This window comes from Trachypithecus francoisi, unplaced genomic scaffold (genome assembly GCF_009764315.1).
Source record: "Trachypithecus francoisi isolate TF-2019V2 unplaced genomic scaffold, Tfra_2.0 Lachesis_group3, whole genome shotgun sequence".
NCBI lineage: Eukaryota > Metazoa > Chordata > Mammalia > Primates > Cercopithecidae > Trachypithecus > Trachypithecus francoisi.
Window position 1 is genome coordinate 138,193,878 of NW_022681468.1, and position 20,344 is coordinate 138,214,221.

General features: G+C 41.2%; 1 protein-coding gene across 2 annotated transcripts in view; it reads right to left on the reverse strand.

Annotated features, from left to right (window-relative positions):
• TMOD3 (tropomodulin 3) overlaps positions 1-13,651 on the reverse strand; it is a 79,729-nt gene extending 66,078 nt beyond the window's left edge. Inside the window, exon 1 of one of the 2 annotated variants that reach the window (XM_033190105.1) lies at positions 13,445-13,651. The gene's annotated coding sequence lies outside the window, so the exon portion shown is untranslated. The remainder of the gene's footprint in view (positions 1-13,444) is intronic. The other variant, XM_033190106.1, reaches the window with a different exon arrangement.
• Between the last annotated feature and the right edge of the window lie 6,693 nt (positions 13,652-20,344).

Here is a 20,344-nt window from a genome sequence, read left to right on the forward strand (position 1 = left end):
CATTCTCCTGCCTCAGCCTCCTGAGTAGCTGGGACCACAGGTGCCCACCACCATGCCCAGCTAATTTTTTTGTACTTTTAGTAGAGATGGGGTTTCACCGTGTTAGCCAGGATGGTCTTGATCTCCTGACCTCGTGATCCGCCTGCCTCGGCCTCCCAAAGTGCTGGGATTACAGGCATGAGCCACCGTACCCGGCCGATAAAATTGTTTTTTAAAAAGGTAATCTGGTGACATGAGCTAGGGTATTCGCCTACGGAGAAATAGCATGCAGTCCAGTAAAGTGAGGGGAGAGGGGTATTCACTAGGTTTTCATTGGCAGTTTCAAGATAGAAGGCACAAAACCTCTGGCACAGAAGTAGAAATGCCTCACGATGTTAAGATAGTGAGTTCACTATAAATGATAACAACTACCACAATATAGCCTTTGGAAAGTACACACAAACATATAATAAAAAGCCAAACCAGGCCGGGCACAGTGGCTCACACCTGTAATCCCAGCACTTTGGGAGGCCAAGGTGGGTGGATCACTTGAGGTCAGGAGTTCGAGACCAGCCTGGCCAACATGGTAAAACTCCGTCTCTACTACAAGTATATATAAAAAAATTAGCCAGGCGTGGTGGCCCATGTCTGTAGTCCCAGCAACTCGGGAGGCTGGGTTAGGAGAATTGTTTGAACACGGGAGGCAGAGGTTGCAGTGAGCCAAGATCGTGCCACTGCACTCCAGCCTGTGTGACAGAATGAGACTCCATCTCAAAATAATAATTTAAAAAACCCCAAACCATATAAAACTACTGAAATAATGAGAACCATACAGTTAAGTGGGGATTGGGGATAGTTTCAGAGAAAGGAGAAATGGGAGGGGGTGGAGGCAGAAAGAAAAACAAATTAATGCTTAAGACTGGTGATAGCTAAAGAAAGCAGAACTGATGAAAGAAGGGAAGTCTTAGAAATCATTGCTATTGGCCAACAAGCTTGGTTCACAGTCTCCAAGACATAAGGTCTGCTTTGGGATAGGTTCTTTAAATGGGGGCTAAAGGACATTTTTCCTTTAATATCAAATGAGGGAAATCAAAGGAGCCACACACAAGTAAAAGACAATAATGCAGGCAAACAGAGGAGGTTGCTGAGAGCTTAGTAGAAGGACCCAAAACAGGAGTTCAGGATAATATTTCTAAAATTAACATTTATGATAACAACTATCAATTATTATCTTTAGTGATAGAATAAAACTGGTTATATCTTAACTACATCATAGGAAAACATTTATTTCATTTTTTATTGTAGTCTCTCAGAATAAAGGGATCATGTCCCATATCATATTATAATGAAGTGAAAAAGAAAGGCATCAATTTTTGTTTGTATACCTGTTAAATGCCAGGCACTTTATCGTACACATCTCCTCATAATAACCTTGCAAAACAGTTCTATCTCCAATTTACAAATGAAGACACTGAGGCTCAGAAAGGCTAAGAGCCTGCTCAAGGATATATACTTTTCAATAGTGGATGTAAGATTTGAACCTGACCCTAAAAGCCATACATTTTTACACAATATCACACTTCCTCTAAAAAATATTCAATTTTTGCCATGTTTTTAGTTTTATGATACTAGACGCTACACATTAATAGAAGCAAATTAAGTGATATTAGGTGACAGCAAGAAGCCACAGCTGGATATAAAAGAGAAGGAAAAGCTACCAACTAACCAATACACAAAAGTGTGGGACAAGTTCGTGCAGTTTCTAAGAGCCTATAAACTTCAACAATCTCAGAAGGGAATTCAATAGCACAGTACAATAAATTGTGCAAAAAAATGAATTCTAAAGTCGATATTTCCCACATCATTTTGGCTAAATTAAGCAGGGACTCCATTTAAGAAGGGCAGGAGAAATTATTATAATACATCTTATTTTAAAAATGACATTTAAAATAACTTACAAAAAAGATTTTGACTTCTTGCTAACTGTATAACCTTGGACAAGATATTGAACTATTGTTTTGTCCCTCTGTTTTCTCATCTGTAAAATAAGAATAATACTCAGAGTAACTATCTCATGGGATTGATATGTTCATTTGTTAAATGAGGATAACATATATACATCACTTAGAATAGTACCTAACACAGAGCACGTGATCAATAGTCAATACTATCTTCATTAAATATTATCTTCATTTTTAAGGAACACCTCATTAGTTCATGTTAAGTAAATAAGATATTATTCATACTATACTCTGATCCACATAATATAAGCAATTAATTGCAGAGATTAGAGAGCTGGAAACTAAAGAGAATATAGAAGAGTGAGAGATTGATGTACACAAAGAAAACAATAGAAGAGAGGTGCTAGCCACCACTTTGCCCACACTTCTATCAACATTTATTTCACCAGACCGTAATCAGTTGCGTAAATATCTATCTCCACCAGAGACTGTGAGCACTTTGAGGGCAAGGACCTACTTTTACATTATCAGCCCCTAATATAGTGCCTGCAACATGACAGACACTAAATTAATATAAAATAAAGTAATATAAGGGGACTCAGTAAGCACTGAGATCAATGATGTGAGTACTTAGTTTTATCATATCCTAATGGGGCTGGGAGCAGAGTCAGTAAAGTTGTACTGTATTGTCACTCTTTGATTATCAATATTCTACTCCCCTATTCTTTCTGAACTGGGAAACAAATTTCAAAAAGCAATGTTTAAAAAATATTTAATCTGCTATAAAATTAGAAAATTTCCAAATGATAACATAAATTTTAGTAATTCATTTTAAGTATTACAAATATTGCTCACTAGAAAAATTAGCCAGGTGTGGTGGTGTACAAATTGTAGTCCCAGCTACTTGGGAGCCTGAGGCAGGAGGATCGTTTGAACTCAGGAGTTCAAGGCTGCAGTGAGCTATGATCACACCTGCACTCTAGCCTGGATGACAGAGCGAAAGCCTGTCTCGAAAAAAAAAATTGTTCTGAATTGACTATTATACCTAAAAGTTAATCCTAATGATCAAATGGTCAGTCATAGGAATAAACAGACACTAAATCAGAGAAGACTGAGTGCAGTGGCTCACATCGGTAATCCCAGCAATATGGGAGGCCAAGGCGGAAGGATTGCTTGAGCCCAGGAGTTTGAGACCAGCCTGGGCAACATAAAGAGACCCCATCTTTATAAAAAATACAAAAAAAATTAGCCAGGCATGGTGGCATGTACCTATAGTTCCAGCTACTAGGGGAGGCTAAGGTGGGAGGATTGTTTGAGCCTGGGAGGCGGAGGTTGCAGGGAGCTATGATCACACCTGCACTCCAGCCTACGCAATAGAGTGAGACCCAGTCTCAAAAACAAAACAAAATGGAAAAAAAAAAAAAGAGAGAGAGAATTACACCTATTTCTTAGCTGTCAATCTGCCAGATGCAGGGAACATACCAAAAAAGAGAAGGTATGGTCACTTCCTTCTGACATCAAAATAAGCATGTTTTGAGATGAACAACCCCAAACCTCCTTGTGTGTGGGAACCCACTCCTTACTCCAGTCCCTGTGAAATATACAGCCAAAGCAACAACATAACAATGTCCCATTTTTCACAGCTGTTTGGTACAGGGGTCACCACCCTCAATCTAACCAGGATGGACCAAATTCAGTTCTTCTCCAGGAATCTGGAAAGCTGGGAGACAAAACTCAAGTTGAGACATAAGGTATCACCAAGTCTGGAGGCACTACCACAACAAGCTAGTCACCTTGAAGCTGAAGCTAAGGGGAAAGCACCAGTGGTCAGTCTGTAGGGAAGAGAATGAAGCAGGGCTGGGGCTAGAGGGAAGAAAGAAAGGAGAGGCACCTGCCTCAGGCACAAGACTTAACAGGGTACAAAAAAGCTCAGCAATCAAGATAAATTACATAGTAACGCATACTACTTTTTTAAAATCAAAATTAATGTCTGAAAATGGAGCAGAGGCACAGAAAGAAGCCCAAGAGAGCCCTACAAGCAGAGAGAGGACAGAGACTTTCAAAGTGCCTGCTCTGGGTTCCAGCTGTAGGTCATTTCAGGGACCTCAGCGGCCTTACTATAGAAACGCACTACAACTCCCAGCTCTGCCATCATACCATCTAGCAAGCTAGCTTAAGTGGGTTTCTGTTCCCTGAGACCTAAATACCTTGACTAATATACTCTATTTGGGAAAATGAGACATGCACATAAAGTGCTTTTTTTTTTTTTTTTCAAGAAAATATATAATTAACTGCCAAAAGAATGGTACTGGCTATTAGTGTACAGAAATTCAGAGATCACTGTGGGTGGTCAGGGAGGGACAGAATTAGCTAGACAGAGAGGGTGGAGAAGTATATACTAAGCAAAGAGATCAAAGCACAGGCTGGAAAAGGTTGGGGTTGGGAAGGAAGCCAGGGCAAGAAGAAGTAAAGGGAAAGGAGCAATCTTCACACACCCTGTGTTACACAGAAGTTAAGTACGCCTCCATGCTCTTCCGCCTGCAGCCCTTACATCACACGGTTCATTACACAGGAAATGTCCTTTTGCACTCTTTCTCATGTTCAAATCCTTTCACATCTTTCAGAGACCAGTTCAAATAACATTTCTGCAGAGGCTCCCCTTGTGTGCTAGACCAGATTCAGGCAGTGGGAGAAGAAAAGAGAAAACAGTTTCTTCTGAGGTAGGAGGGAAGGTTAAGGGGCTTAAAGCAGTGCCAGCTATTCTCTGGTGGAGGGCACACTATATCACTTGGAATGTTGGCCAATGTCTAAGGAAAGCAGAAAGTGAGATGACTTGACAAGGAATAATAATGGGGGTTCAAGAAAAGTGGCAGAGGAAAGGCAAGCATAGAGGGTGTGCTGAAGACTAACAGAAGAGCCCACCTGCACCAAAGGCCTTGCAGAGGTGAAATCCTACACATCTCCCTTGGTCCATTTCTGTGTAGGGTTCTGTAATTTTTCTCCAAGAAACTAAATCTTAGGGACAACAGCAGAAAAACAAAAGGGGTGGGGTGGGCGTGACTTTGAAATCATCAAGTATTTATTGGCATTTCCAGTGAAATTAGACCCCCAACTCAGCTGGTCTAGCACTCAAGTGGGCATATTAAAGAGGAAAATCCAAAAAAAGAACAGTTCTCTAAGAGTACTAACCTGTGTTAATTACAGCCTACCATGAATGAAAATAAATCTTCGGGTTGTATCATATCTTGTCATGTTTGCCTCAGGGCAAGGGCTGCCTGAATATAAGCCAGACTTATATACATTTGAGGGGCTTCCTCTTTCTTTACTGGTATGCATATCAAGGGAATATTCCTTAACTCATCAAAGTTACACCACCACACCCAGGGAATGAAAATATTTTGTTGGCTGTAATTTTCCACATGGATGGAAATCCCCTATTGTGTAAGTATTACTAATAATATCCTGCTCAAAAGAATTGCTATGCTATGGTTAAGGAAATACAACAATCTTCTTACCTCTAAAAGTCTCTCTCTATATATCAAATAATATACATGTATCAGATAATTGCTACTGGTTGTATTCATAAAAACTTTACTGAAAGCTCTAGGAAGTGTTTTTAAACATCGCGAGCCTATACTTTAATAAATTCAACTTGCCACCACACTCCCATTCACAGTAACACACCCAGCCCTCATTTTCTTCCAGTTTACCATATTTTTATCCACTTTCTCACAGACACTTCAGGAACTGTGTTCACTTGTATGTACTTATCATGATGTTCATGCTTAGTTATGTCCAGATATGAAACTGTTTATTTGCAGCGGGTTATCATCGCTGTACATGTTACCTTAGTCTGTAAGTTTGTCTTAGTGTCTTTGTGTACCTTCCTTAGTGAGTGGGTTCAGGTGTTGAACATATATACCCGAGGGAGTGGAAATCTTTATTGCTCAAAAAGGGTGCACAACTGAGGAGGAACCTTTGACTGTATTTCAGTATTTTTCTTTTCTTTTCTTTTTTTGAGATGGAGTCTTGCTCTGTCACCAGGCTGGAGTGCAGTGGCGCGATCCTGGATCACTACAACCTCCACCTCCTGGGTTCAAGCGATTCTCCTGCCTCAGCCTCCCAGTGTGCCAACATGCCTGGCTAATTTTTGTATTTTTAGTAGAGATGAAGTTTCACCATGTTGGCCAGGATGGTCTCAATCTCCTGACCTCGTGATCCACCCACCTCAGCTTCCCAAAGTGCTGGGATTATAGGCGTGAAAATGAACTCTTGAGAGTACTATAGGGGTGAAAGAAGCCAGTCACAAAATACAACATATTATATGATTCCATTTATATGAGACGTCCAGAATAGACAAATCTTGAGAGTAGATTAGTGGTTGCCTAGGGCTGGACGGGGGAGACAAGGGGGGAATTGGGAGGAAGTAGGTGGCAACTGCTAATGGTAAGGGGTTTATTTTTGGTGTGATGAAAATGTTCCAAAATGGTGGCGATGGTTCTACAATTCTGAATGTACCAAAATCCACTGAATTGTATACTTTAAATGGATGAATTGTATGGTGTGTGAATTATATCTCACTAAAGCTGTTATATATTAGAGAAAGGGGGAAGGAATGAATAAGGAAACCAAAGTTGTCCTGCATTTCCACAGAAGGGTAATCCTGTCTTTGAAAATCTTAGCTTTTTTCTGCTTCTATTTTAGTTAAGCTTTAGGATTCAAGACTCCTCACTGGTAAGTCCCCAGTTGTCTTTTCTCCATCTCTAATATTTGTCTTTACTAACAAGGGTGATCTACCTAAGGGAGACAGCATTCACTAGTTACAACTCAATCTCTGAATAAAATACAACATGCACACTATGATTACAATCATACAAAAATATGTATGTGCATGACTAAGGCCTGGAAAAAAATGAGGAAAAGTAAAAATAGCTACATAAGAATAATGAGGTTGGGGTGACATTCTTTTTAAAATAATGTTATCAATGTATTGTATTATCAGCAAATAAACTTAAAAGAAAAGAAATAACCAAACTGTCTCTCTAAAAATTGTTCCAAGGCAAATTCAGGAATTGCGTCACGAAGGACTGGAATAGACAACGGAGTAGAAACATGGAAACTAAGGCTGTGTGTGGTGGCTCAGCCTGTAATCCCAGTACTTTGGGAGGCCAAGGTGAGCAGACTGCTTGAGCTCAGGAGTTCAAGGACAGCCTGGGAAACATGATGAAACTCCATCTCTACTAAACATACAAAAATTAGCCATGTGTGGTGGTGCATGCCTGTAGTCCCAGCTATTAATACTTGGGAGGCTAAGGCTGAAGGACTGCTTGAGTCCAGGAGGTCGAGGCTGCAGTGAGCTGAGATCACACTACTGCACTCCAAACTGGGTGACAAATTGAGACCTTGTCTCAAAACAAAACAAAACAGAAAAAGATGGAAACTAAAACACATGGCTTATATATATTTGCATCTATTTAGATCAAGCCAATAAACAAGAAAATATTAAGCTCCCTATAGCTTGCTATGTTGGAGTCCTAGGTGATCTCTCCAGGCTTACATCTCCTTCATTCTAAACATCTGCCTGTTTTATAAGAAACATGCAATTGCTCCTAAAATGGGTTGCCTCCGTTAATTCAACCCACAGAAAAGCCATTTAAAATTCAAATTCATACCTAACATTCTTCCATCAGGAAATATATGGTAACTAGCCCTGGATCAATCTCAGTCAAGTCCCAATCTGGAAGAGGAGCATAAAAATTTTATTTTTAAGATCAGGGTCCATGCTTAAGAAACTGATAATATAAGCACAACTAAAATGCAAAGTAGCTCAGTTGATGAGCTAAGATGCCAAGTCAATCTAATGGAGAAAAACAAACAAACAAAAAAGAGGTTTGTTTTGTTTTGTCTTGAGACAGGGTCTTACTCTGTCACTCAGGCTGGAGTGCAGTGGCACGATAACAGCTCATTGCAGCCTCCACCTCCCTCAGATGATCTGCCTGCCTCAGCCCCCCAGGCAGCTGGGACTATAGGTGCATGCCAGTACTCCTGGCTAATTTTTGTATTTTTAGTAGAAATGGGGTTTTGTCATGTTGCCCAAGCTGGTCTCAAACTCCTAGGCTCAAATGATCTGCCTGCCTTGGTCTCCCAAAGTGCTGGGATTATAGGTGTGAGCCACCACTCCTGGCTGAGAAAGGAAAGTTTTTCTTAAACCTATGTTTAAAGTTTTCTTGAACCTATGTTGCTGGAACAACTGGATATCCAGGGGGAAAATGAACCCAAACCCCTATCTTATATCATAACACAATAATAATTACTTTGAGATCAATCACAGACCCAAATGAAAAACTTAGAAAAATAAAGCTTCTAGAAGAAAAAGCTTTCTTCGCAATCCTGGGCACAGGTAAAAATTTATTGGTCAGGACAAAAAACACTAGCCATAATATAAAAAATTGATAAAATAGACTATAAAAATTAAAAATTTCTGCTCATCACAATATCATTGAGAAAGTAGACAAGGGACTGTGTAAAAAAAAATGCCAACACATCTATCTACATACGTGACAAAGAACTTGTACCTTGAATATATAAAGAGCTCCTACAAACAATAAAAAGATGAATGACCCAATGAAAGACTAGGTAAGACTTGAACAAACAATTCACAAAAAAAGATACTGCATAGCCAATTAACATATGACAAAGCACTCAACATTCTTAATCATCAGAAAAATGTAAATTAAAACCATAATGAGGTACAACCATACATCCTGTACTGTGACTAACATTGAAAAGGCTGACAACACTAAACATTGGCAACACTAAAAATATGCAGCAAGTAGAACTCCTGTGTATAAATCACTTTGGAGAACTGTTGGGCAGATTTTTAATAAAGTTAAACATACACATACCATATGACTCAGTAACTCCACTCCTAGGTATTTATCAAGAAACTTGTAGGCCGGGTGCAGTGGCTCACGCCTGTAATCCCAGCACTTTGGGAGGCCAAGGTGGGTGGATCACGAGGTTAGGAGATGGAGACCATCCTGGCTAACACAGTGAAACCCCATCTCTACTAAAAAATAGAAAAAATTAGCCAGGTGTGGTGGCGGGTGCCTGTGGTCCCAGCTACTCGGGAGGCTGAGGCAGAAGAATGGCCTCAACCTGGGAGGTGGAGGTTGCAGTGAGCCGAGATCACGCCACTGCACTCCAGCCTGGGTGACAGAGAAAGACTCCGTCTCAAAAAGAAAAGAAAAAGAAACTTGTAAAAGAATGTTCGTAACAACTTTATTCCAAATATCCATCAAGGAGAAAACACAAATTGGGGTATATTCGTACAATGGAATACTATTCAACAACTTAAAAGGACAAACCACTGATACTTGCCAACAAAATAGATGAATCTTTCTTACATGAAAGAAACCAAACACAAAAAGGCACATGCTGTATGACTCCATTTATGTTAAGTCCAAGACCAGTCAAAAAAACTCTGTAGTGTCAGAAATTTATGGAGTCAGGAAGTGATTGCCTTTGGAGGAAGGTGGGTGAGGGAACTTTCTGCGGTGACTTAAAAAAAAAGTTTTCTGGCCGGGCGCGGTGGCTCACGCCTATAATCCTCGTACTTTGGGAGGCCGAGGCAGGTGGATCACGAGGTCAGGAGATCGAGACCATCCTGGCTAACAGAGTGAAACCCCGTCTCTACTAAAAATACAAAAAAATTAGCCAGGTGTGGTGGCGTGCGCCTGTAGTCCCAGCTAGCTACTCGGGAGGCTGAGGCAGGAGAATGGCGTGTACCCGGGAGACGGAGCTTGCAGTGAGCCGAGATCATGCCACTGCACTCCAGCCTGGGCTACAAAGAGAGACTCTGTCTCAAAAAAAAAAAAAAAAAAAAAGTTTTCTATCTTATTTTGGTAGAAGTTACAATGTAGAAAATTGTCAGAACTCCTTGAACTAGATATCATGTGCATTTTATTGAATGTCAATTACACATCAATAAAAATACAAAGTAGCATTCTGCCTCAAGATACACACTAACAATTTTGTTTCAAATGAAACTCCTCAAGACTACACAAATGCATTTTCAGTTACACAGCATTTTCAATCATGTGCCATTCTGATTTATTCACACTTCTATTCTTTCATCATTGTAAATAAGCTAATGGATTAGACACATATAGATACAAGAATGTACATTCACATATATAACTTTTTATAAACACCAAATTAAATTTGATTGTTTACAATTTAAACAAGAACTTAATGGACCAGTTATAGGCCCAGTAGAATTTTCTATTGTCTATACCATTTTTCTCTCCATATATTTGTGATTTTAAAGGATCTGACATAAAACTGCATGTAAATCAAATGTCAGCAAGGACTATCAATGACCAAGGGATGATAGCACTTTAGCCATAGAGCCTAGAGAATAATGCCCTCCTTATCTATTCTAATCGAGAGACCTCACACATATTAAATTTAAGAGCAACTGAAAAGCGTGAAGAATAGTTTGCCAGCTATAACACAGCCTAAATATCAGTATACATCAGACTGACACCAGAAAACCTTACTAAAAGTCTTTTTTCCCTCTACTGTTTACTGGATCCTCCTCTTTATCTTTCTCTCTCCCTCTATCCAGGTATATTTTTATCCCCACAGCCTCTCATCCTCCCTATGATATTGCTCAGATCTAATTGATTTTCTCTTTTGTTTTAGTTTTTGAGACAGGGTCTTGCTATGTTGCCCAGGCTGTCCTGGAACTCTTGGACTCAAGTGATACTCCTGCCTCAACCTCCCAATTGGCTGGTACTACAGAAGTGTGCCACCACATCCGGTTCTAATTATCTTCATGTTTCTGGCTCATCTCAGGTTCCAAATAAAATAAATTTACAGAATTGCACTATATGTAGATATATGTCACATACACTCAAACAGTATAGACAGTATAGCCTAGGGAAAGAGATGACCACTGAATGGAAAAAAATATTGACTTTATTTGTTCCCCACTCCTACAACTGGAAAAGATCTCTCCTAAATATCTACTACCTTTTTATTCCCTAGAGGTGGCTCTTACAAGTGCTGTGGACTATACATAAGTACATCTGCCTAATCCCAAAGAGAATAAGGTCCTAGACAGGAACCATGTCATTCATATTTATATATATATATACATATTTTCTTTTTTTAGAGAGACAGGGTCTTACTCTGTCACACAGGCTAGAGTGAAGTGGCACAATCATTGTCTCTAACTGTAATCTCAAACTCCTGGGCTCAAGCAATCCTCCTGCCTCAGCCTCCTGAGTAGCCAGGACTACAGGCATCACCACTACACCCAGCTAATTTATTTTATTTTGTAGAGACAGGGTCTTGCTATGTTGCCCAGACTGGTTTCAAACACCTGGGTTCAAGCAATCTTCCCACCTTGGCCTCCCAAAGTGCTAGGATTACAGGTGTGAGAGCCACCAAGCCCAGCCCTGGCCTCATGTCTTACACATATTCACCAAGAGCCTAAAACACTACTTTGTACAGAATGGGGCAAGACACATACTTGAATTCATGAATTGCCAAATTAATGTGAGTGAAAACAAGGAAGGAAGAGAAGGAGAGGAAAAAAAAAAGCAAAGAGAAAAAAGACAAACTAGCAAAGAGAAAGGAAAAGGAAAGAAAGAGAAAAACTTATGAAGACAATTTTTCTTGTTAGAGTTAATAGGATTACAGTATTTTTAAAAACCGAGAGTTGAAAAAGCCATCAAGTATGTATCTAATATCAGTTATCAGTATCAGTATTTAAATTGCCATTAAAAACACCTTAAAATATCTCTAAAATTACTTCCCCACACTTGACATTCAAAGTGTGGTCTCTGAGAGCATCACCTATCAGACATATAGACTTTGGGCTCTACTTTAAGCTTACAATATCCTGAGTGAATTACGCATGTTAAAGTTTGAAAAGACTGCCCTCCACCATTCAGGGCCTTTCTGTCATACCAAACCTGTTTTGTTTCAATGGGCCAGTATTTACGAACGAAAAATCTTTGAATGGGATTTGACCTGTACATATTTAACTTCAGATGAAGTTATTAATTACAGTGTAGGTTAGCATATTGGATATACCACAAAATTTAGGAATTAGTCATAAAAATACATGATTAAATAAAATTGAGCAGTAGGTCTACAGCATTCTCAAGAACTCATGTTTGCTCTTTCTCATGGCTAGCATAGGGCTTGGAATTCATATGGCCAGTGTTTCCTGAATGAGTAAAATAAATGAACTTTTAAAATCCAGAAATATTTAGGGGCAGAATAATCTTGGGGGTCATCTGGTCCAACAACCTAATTTTAAAGATTAGCAAACTAGAATTTCTGAGAGTTGCAAAAGCAAAGAAAGCTCGAAGAGCTAAAATATATTTGGACATTTTAATTAGTTTTGTTCCTTTCGTAGGAATGTGTAAGAAAGGGGACTGTAATATTATAACTGCTGACTCTTACAGGTGAAAAGGTGCCTAGGAAGAAGAGTAAATGAGCAAGAGTAAATGAGCCTTGGCAAAGCTATTTTTCCAAGCCTAATATATTTTTGACGGGCCAATTAATTAATTTAATCTGCCAAAAAAATTAATCTGAAGGTTTCTCAGAAAAGGACACATGAGCTGCATGAAAATGTTACAAACCAAGGAAGACTGCACATAACCAACTTAAATCTCCACAGGCTTATTTCCTGTTGAAGTATGGCCTCCTGGGGTAAGTTTTACTGCAGTGTTCATTGCCAGATGACTTTTGGTTTTAACACAGGCCAAGGGCAAGTTGGAAATGCGATTCTTAACTAAACATTAAAAAGAAAGAAAGAAACTGTGGCTGTTTCCCATTTCTGTTTGCAATCAGAATGCAGGCTTGCGGAGGAAACACACCACCCGCTGCAAGCAAAAATATAACGACCCAGTCACGTCCTCAAAACAAACTAACACACAAACTTCCCAGCCGGATCCAGCTGTGCTGCCTGGGAGCTAGGAACTTAATTCTAAGAGCAGACAGATCAAATCGGAGAATGCAAGGGCAGCCACATTTCAATCACAAAAAGGGTGTGCCCTAAGTTTTGGCTCCCCTACTCCGCCGCCCCAACTTTTAAAAAGCCGAAGCCTTTGAAGGAGGCTTGGTGCTATCGTGTCCCGGCGATGCTGGGTGGGGTGCAGGGAGCCAGCTCGGCCGCGGCTCCGCTGGAGGGGAGAGGGCCGGTCCTGAACCCGGGCGCCCGGGCCGAGGGTGATTCACCGGGAACGCCGGGTTCGCGCGCCTCGACCGGCGGGCGACGCCCAGCGCGCCCCACGCCCCCGGCCCGGGCCGTTCGCGGAGAAGCAGCCCCCGTGTGCCCCCGCTCCCCCAGACGGACCCGTCGGGAAGGAGCCGGGAGTCGGGCGGCCGGCGGGCAGCAACCTCTCCCTCCTCAGCCACCATGGCCGGTGCGACTCCCAGCCCGCGCCCGCAGACGGACTTCCTGGAAAGCACCGGGCTGGGCTTACCTGACTGGCGCCCGCAGGGGCCGCCGACTTCTTCACAGATCCACGGAAACTGCCGGCTGCAAGCCTAGGCTCGGTTCCCAGCACCCGCCCGTCCGCCCGCGTCGGCCTCCCAAGGAGTTGCCTGACCCACTCGCCAGCAGCTCCCTCACTCGACCGCCCTGTCGGTGCGGCGGGTTCCTCCTCCGACTCCGACGCGCGTGCGCACTCCCATGCCGCAGGGCATCCTGGGAGTTGTAGTTCCAGCGAGGAGGGCGAGGCTCAGCGCTGACCCAGGTCTTTACAATGGACAGAACGTAGGAAGGGGACTGCGAATACCAACCCTTATCCCAGTCTAAGACAATGTTCTCTACCCGTGGAAGTACCTACTGTGGACTCCCCCGAAGCTGGAAATAGTATCTAGAGGCTCTCTGGTATAGATTTCCTTTTTACTTTGACCTTTTATAAAGAAGCACACACGGCAGGGTTTGCACTATACTCTTGGTTGTTAATGGGAGGACATGACATTGAGCCCTTTAAACTGGCCATGACAGAGTTATAGAAAAGTAAAGGAATAAAATCTAAAGCCCAAGAGAGGCATAAATCATGCGAATGTCACCTCCAGGGTGTGGTGACCCTCGTGGTTTTCTTAGTATGCAACCGGGGATGATGTAGCTATTGCAGAGCAGTTTCTGCCCATCCTATCGTCCCGTTTCATCTTCAAGCTCTACACCAGGCGGTGGGGCTGGCTGCTGTAGTGGGAGAAAAAATAGAAGTGGCTGCTCAAGGGAGGGATTGGGGCAGATGGCTAGTCTAGAGGGAAGAGGAAGAGTGTGGGAATCTCTCAGAGGACTGTTTGACAGTGGCCTATGTAATGGCTACCTTTTGTGCGAGGCTCTGTGGAGAGGGAACTGCGACATTTTACCATTTATTCATTTAGTCACTTACTGGTAATTTTCCTGGCCTGCTCTTCAGGAGCAGACCATCCCCAGGAGTAATGCTAAACTTTGACACACCTTTCAAAAATGTAGCCAAAGAAGTGGACTGACGTGCCTGCTTGAGGTACATTCCAGCTACACCCAGTATGCCAGCCACTTAATGGTTTAAACCTCTCCTGGCATCTACTTCTTCCCCTCAGAGAAGGGAGCACCCTAGGTTAGATAAACATCCTGGAATTTCATGCAACTGGCACCCACTAATGTCAGCAATGGAGATCACAAAAGTTTTAAGGAAAAAAAAACTTTTTTTTTTTTTTTTCTGAGACAGTCTTGTTCTGTCGCCCAGGCTAAAGTGTAGTGGCGCGATCTTGGCTCACTGCAACCTTTGCCCCTCGGGTTTAAGTGATTCTCTTGCCTCAGCCTCCCGAGTAGCTGGGATTACAGGCATGTACCACCATGCCCTGCTAATTTTTGTACACTTAGTAGAGACGAGGAGAATAGAGGGAGAATGATTTTCCTCCCAGATGCTTCTAGCTCATACCCTCATTTTAATGAAGGTTCTGCTCAAATGTCACCTCTGAAAGGTTTCCTCTTATCACCTTACCCAGTCATTCTCTCCTTTCTTTACTTGTCATCATAGCATTTTTACCACATAACATCATATTGTTTGTTTTCTTAGTGGAAGCTCAACAAGCTTTGCTTTGTTTACTCCTCCATCCCTAGCATCTACAATACTGCTGGCACACAGAAAGTATTCAATAAATATTTGTAAATAAATGAATGTTGCATTCTTCCCCCTCTCTCCTTCTCTTCTCTTGGGGCACAGAACCAGAAGGTTCACCTGTGAATGCCAGCCAGTGACCTTATTCGGATTTAAACACCAGCTGCAAGAGGGTTGACTACACAGGAGAATAAGATCCTGTGAAAGTCCTGAAATAGAGACAGAGTTCTCTTTTAAAAAGACATAATTTAGGGTTGCCACTATTCGCTTATAGTTGGAAACATAATTTTTGGAGGAAAACAAACAGGAAAAGCCTGGAAATAATATTTACATAAATAAGTGAAAAGGTAAGTCCACTAAATGCCTGTGGTAGATTGAAATACTGTTACCAAATATTTGCTGTCCATTAGAGGAATAGACAGGCTTGCCCACTACTATGTGACTTCCAGTGCTGCCCCGTAGGCTATGATCCCATGATGGGATTTTCCTCCTCTCCTCAGAAAAATGTCATATTGTAATCACAAAGTTTAGAAACATGAATCTTGCTTTGGTCAATAAAATACAAGTGGAAGTGACAATCTGACAGTTCTGGGTGGAAGCTTTAAGAGCCACTGCCTTTCTCAAGGCCGGGCGCGGTGGCTCAAGCCTGTAATCCCAGCACTTTGGGAGGCCGAGACGGGCGGATCACGAGGTCAGGAGATCGAGACCATCCTGGCTAACACGGTGAAACCCCGTCTCTCCTAAAAAATACAAAAAACTAGCCGGGTGAGGTGGCAGGTGCCTGTAGTCCCAGCTACTCGGGAGGCTGAGGCAGAAGAATGGCGTGAACCCGGGAGGCGGAGCTTGCAGTGAGGTGAGATCCGGCCACTGCACTCCAGCCTGTGCGACAGAGCGAGACTCCGTCTCAAAAAAATAAAATAAAATGAAAGAGTCACTGCCCTTCTCTACTAGTGTGACTGCTCTTTCCCTCCACCAAGAGAAAGTCATGTTCTGAATAGAGGCTGGTCCTTCTGCCTGGGTTCTAGAATAAGACATTACGTGGGTCAGAGTCTCAGCCACTAGCTGACATAATATAATGTGAGCAAAGAGGAAACTGAGGTTTAGGTTCATTTATTACTAAAGACTTACTTAGCAAAAATTGACTACTATAGTGCTTAATCAAAGAAACATGATGATCTGAACTGGAAGTGGTATGGCACCCCCAACTTTCTGCATTTAACCCACTTCAAGTAATGGAAAACAGTTGAAGTTCAACATCCTAACACACTAAAGAGAACAAATCTGAGGACTTCAGGTAAAATATTTGAACAAGTGACAGAGTATGGTTCCCATTAGTGTTCAGGGTTTGGTTAGAGTGAAAGTGATTGATAAAATGACACTCCGACTCTACTTAATGTATTAACATTACAAGCTCTAATTAGTGTTATCTCTAAACTTCCAGCCAGAGTAACTCAGAAAGCATGTCACACTGAATCATCATATGCTAATTAATAACAGCAGCACTTTTCTTGTTATCAAAGAGTTCCTATAGGAAATAGTTACTTCGGTATACATAAGCATATTCTGTGTGTATGTAAAAACATGTTATTTATAGGAGAGCTGAGAAAAACTAAAGACATAAATTTGAAATGAAAAGGTAAGGATTTCATTATGGAAGCTTGGAGGTAGGAATCCTATGGAAGCAGTGGGAGGTAGGAATCACAGAAGACAAGCATCATGGCTGAGTGCATACAGTTTTTTTTTTTGAGATGGAGTCTCACTCTGTCACCCGGACTGGAGTGCAGTGGTGTGAGCTTGGCTCACTGCAACCTCAGCCTCCCAAGTAGCTGGGATTCCAGGTGTGCACAACCATGCCTGGCTAATTTTTGTATTTTTAGTGGAGACGAGGTTTCATCATGTTGACCAGGCTGGTCTCAAACTCCTGACCTCAGGTGATGTGCCTACCTTGGCCTCCCGAAGTGCTGGCATTATAGGCATGAGCCACCACGCCTGTGTGCATACAGTTTTATAGGAAAGATTCAAGCACACTTTTTGGCCTGAAATGCCCTTTTTCTATCACCCATCTCTGCCTGTTAGAAGCCTCCTCATGTTTCATTGTCCATCTCAAATGTCTGTTCCCCACTCAACCTTCACTAATGCCATCATCTGGAATTAATTTTGCCTTTCCCATATTTTCATACCCCATTATGCCTCCATTAGAGGTGCACTGAATACAAATTTCAGCCAAATGCCAAAAGGGACAAAAAATGAGTCACTCTTCAGCTGAAGCCGAAGTTGATAACAAACATCACTATTAAAGAATAAACTTCTGGGATATACACATAAACCTAAAATATTATCCCCAAATTTTAATATTATTTTAATAATATTAAACAGTTTAACATTTAGTATAGAAGCGATAATTTTCCAGTGCTGTCCATTGTTAGACTCTCCTACAGTCACTACAGAAAGCCAAATTTCAGCTCAGGTGAGTGAATGAATATGATCCCTGTCATAAATGGAAGTAAATAACAATTAAATTCAGGTCTTTAAATGATAAATGCTAGATACCCCAAACCCTTCTACCAAGACCAGAGTTGTGATATGATACAACTTCTGCTTACCTTTCTTTGTTTTTATTTATTATTATTATTTGTTTTTGAGACGGAGTCTCACTCTGTTGCCCAGGCTAGAGTGCAATGGCACAATCTCAGCTCACTCCAACCTCCGCCTCCCAGGTTCAAGTGATTCTTCTGCCTCAGCCTCCCGAGTAGCTGGGACTACAGACGTGCACCACCACACCTGGCTTATTTTTGTATTTTTAGTAGAGATGGGATTTTGCCATGTTGGCCAGGCTGATCTCAAACTCCTGATCTCAAGTGATCCTCCAGCCTCAGCCTCCCAAAGTGCTGGGATCACAGGTGTGAGCCACCGTGCCTGGCCTCCTTGTATTATTTAAATGTTTTATAAACACTTATTGGCTCAAAAACAGTATTTTTTCTAAGTTATCTAGCCAATGGATTCCTTCTTGATATTTGTAGTAATTGTCAGCTTATTTCCCTATTTGCTTGAAAGTTTCAAATAATTGTTTCTTTTTGTCTTTTACTAAATACTTATTGATACATTATAATTGTACATATGCATGGGAGTACATGTGATATTTTGATACATGATACAATGTGTAATAATCAAATCAGGGTAATTGGTCATCACCTCAAACATTGATTATTTCTTTGTGTTGAGAACATTTCAAATCTCTTCCAGCTATTTTGAAATATGCAATACATGATTGACAACTACAGTCACCCTACTGTGCTGCTGGACCACTAAAACTTATTCCAAGTGTATTTTTGTACCCATTAATCAAACTCTCTTCACTTTTACTCTAATTTTTTAATTTTTAATTTTTTGTTTGTTTTTTTGAGATGAAATCTTGTTCTGTTGCCCAGGCTGGAGTGCAGTGGCATGATCCTGGTTCACCACAACCTCCACCTCCCGGGTTCAAGTGATTCTCCTGCCTCAGTCTCCCGAGTAGCTGGGACTACAGGCATGCACCACCATGCCTAGCTAATTTTTTTGTATTTTTAGTAGACACAGGGTTTCACCATGTTGGTCAGGTTGATCTCAAACTACTGATTTCAAGTGATCCAGCCACCATGACCTCGCAAAGTGCTAGGATTACATGTTTGAGCCATTGCACCCAACCAGTTCTTTAGAGAAGTTTTACAAGTGTTTACCCTTCAAAAAGCTTAAAGTTCTATAAAGATGTTATGAACCTTTCCTAAATTCCTGGCTTTTAAAAGTGATGCATCCATAAGTGAGCCTAAGTAGATAAAGAAACTTGTGGTATCAGGAGCCAGGGCCAAAATGTGTGCATTGCTAGAACATGAAAAGCACCATCAGGGGATTACTTTTTAAATTTCTTTTTCAAGTTGTTCATTGTTGGTATATAGAAATGCTACTGATTTGTATATGTTGACTTTGTTTACTGTAACTTTATGCAATTTGTTTATCAGTTCTAATAGTTGTTTGATGGCATCTTTAGGTGTTTCCAAATGTAAGATTATGTCATCTGCAAACAAGGATAATTTGATTTCTTCTACTCTAATTTGGAAGCTCTTTATTTATTTCTCTTGTCTGATTGCTCTAGCTAGGACTTCCAGTACTATGTTGAATAACAGTGGTGAAAGTGGGCATCCTTGTCTTTTCCAGATCTTAGAAGAAAGAGTTAATTTTTTCCCATTCAGTATGAAACTATCTGTGGGTCTGTCACATATGGTTTTTATTATGTTGAGGCATGTTCCTTTTATACCCAGGTTTTTTTTTTTTGAGACAGAGTCTCGCTGTTTTGCCCATGCTGGAGTGCAGTGGTGCGATCTCAGCTCACTGCAAGCTCTGCCTCCCAGGTTCACACCATTCTCCTGCCTTAGCCTCCCGAGTAGCTGGGACTACAGGCACCCGCCACCACACCTGGCTAATTTTTTTGTATTTTTTAGTAGAGATGGGTTTTCACCGTGTTAGCCAGGATGGTCTCAATCTCCTGACCTTGTGATCCGCCCGCCTTGGCCTCCCAAAGTATACCCAGTTTTTTGAGGGTTTTTATCATGGAGGGACATTGAATTTTATCTTTTTTTTTTTTTTTTTAGCATCAATTGAAACGATAATATGGTTTATATCCTTCACTCTGTTGATATGATGTGTCACATTGATTGATTTCTGGTAGGAGTTTTATTGTTTTTTTTTTTGTTTGAGCGAGGTTCTTGCTCAGTCACCAAGGTTGGAATGCAGTAGCACAATCTTGGCTCTTTGGAACTTCTACCTCCTAGGCTCAAGTGATTCTTTCACCTCAGCTTCCTGAATAGCTGAGACCACAGGCGCACACCACCATGCCTGGCTAATTTTTTGTTTTTGTTTTTTGGTGGAGACAGGGTTTCACCTTGTTGCCCAGGCTCCCAAAGTGCTGGGATTATAGGCATGAGTCACCATTCCTGGCCTGATTTGTGTATGTTGAACCATCCTTGCACTCCAGGGATAAATTTTACTTGGTCATGAAGAATGATCTTTTAAATGTCTTGTTGAATGCAGTTTGCTAGTATTTTGTTGAAGATTTTTGCATCAATATTCATCAGGGACATTGGTCTGTCATTATCTTTTTTTGATCTGTCTTTGTCTAGTTTTGGTCTCAGGGTAATACTGGTCTTGTAGAACGAGTTTGTATTCCCTTCTCCTCTATTTTCTGGAACAGTTTGAGTAGAATTGGTATTAGTTCTTCTTTAAATGTTTGGT